Below are 1,542 nucleotides of genomic sequence, written 5' to 3'. Positions count from 1 at the left end.
GATGTTGAAACTCCTCCTCAGTTTCTCCAATTTGTCAAAGCTTATTCACTTCATAAATTAATACGGATTAATCTTTGTCAAAGCTGTGTTTATTCTGTTGTTTGCTCTTTCGCCTCTTCTTACGCTGTTTTACAATCGCTTGAGTTTGTAACGCTAAACACGTACAAATAATAAAACTTTTACTCTATTAAATTTTGTAATTAATCCTCTGAGCACATGCGTGCTGAACCCTGGGCCTAGTCACAGAACACTATCAACTACGATCTGGTCTTTTCACTAAAATGTCACGGTACCTAATCAACAAATAATATAGATAAATAATGAACACATGTCAAAACAAAAACACAGATACTTACAAGACCAAGTAGGAACGTCCTTTATCGTTTGTTGTTTGCCCGCTGCTCTCCGACAGGTAAACTTAGTGCTCTCTCATGTAAAAACAAAATTCAACGTTGCCAGTAGTCATGTCTCAATATGGCTGGGAATTGTAATTGCATTTTTATTTATAAAATGAAACACAGCCAAATATCAATAATATCATAAATTAATTAAGACGAATATCAATAATATAATATGATGTGTATGAATGTAACATTTAACAGCTTGTGGGATGCATGAAATCATATTATCAAATGCAAGTAAACTTTTGAAACATTTAAATTAACATTATTTTTGGCATAATACATAATACTATATTTTACAAGTTTACTTGTATTTGATAAGAAGCTGAGTGGGCGAAAATTGCATGCGAACAATTTTAAGGATATTTGGAGACTGCCCAAACAATCATTAAATAACTTCAGAAAATTGCAGCATTTTTCTTTTATTAGCTGAATGCAAAGCGCGCTGAATTCACGCGGAGCTTTAGTCTGTTGCAGAAAAACAGAGGCTGACAATGAGCGAAAACGGGCAGAAATATTTGTGTGCTTTCATGGGGGGTTTGCAAGTTATGAGGAGTTTAATACACAAATATGTATCATAGCCTAGGCTACCACTGAAATTACCTGAGCATTTTTAATGTTCTAAAAAAAAAAAAAAAACTTCAATAACGTGCGTTCATTGCATGGACGGGGCATGAGCATATATAATCATCTAAAATGCATGTAGGCTATACAGTTGAAAGCTTACCCCTTTTGTCTTGCCGTTAATGTTGAATGTATGAATTAGCAACAATAGCAACAACCGTATCAACCATATAATCAAACTATTCAAACTTCTTTTTCTTTTTCTTTTTTTTTTGGTCAAATTCCACCGTTTTGAATTGAAGGGGCTGTCATTTATGTGATTCATTGTGATGTGAATGGGTGCATATCTTAAAATAAAAATATTATTTTAAGAACACAACTAAAACTTAACAAAAAACATATCTAAAAAAAAAAATTATAATTAGCAGTCCAGACTTAATATTTTCCTCAAAACAGTAGTCCCCCTATAAATAAATTTATTTAGTTCCTTCACCATTACCATAATGGCCAGGTCTTAATATTTTCCTCAAAACATTAATCCCTCTAATGTTCTAGATATGTTTATGGCCTGGTGTTT

The sequence above is a fragment of the Cyprinus carpio genome, chromosome B9 (genome assembly GCF_018340385.1).
Source record: "Cyprinus carpio isolate SPL01 chromosome B9, ASM1834038v1, whole genome shotgun sequence".
Taxonomy (NCBI): domain Eukaryota; kingdom Metazoa; phylum Chordata; class Actinopteri; order Cypriniformes; family Cyprinidae; genus Cyprinus; species Cyprinus carpio.
Note: the sequence above shows the minus strand (reverse complement) of the source record.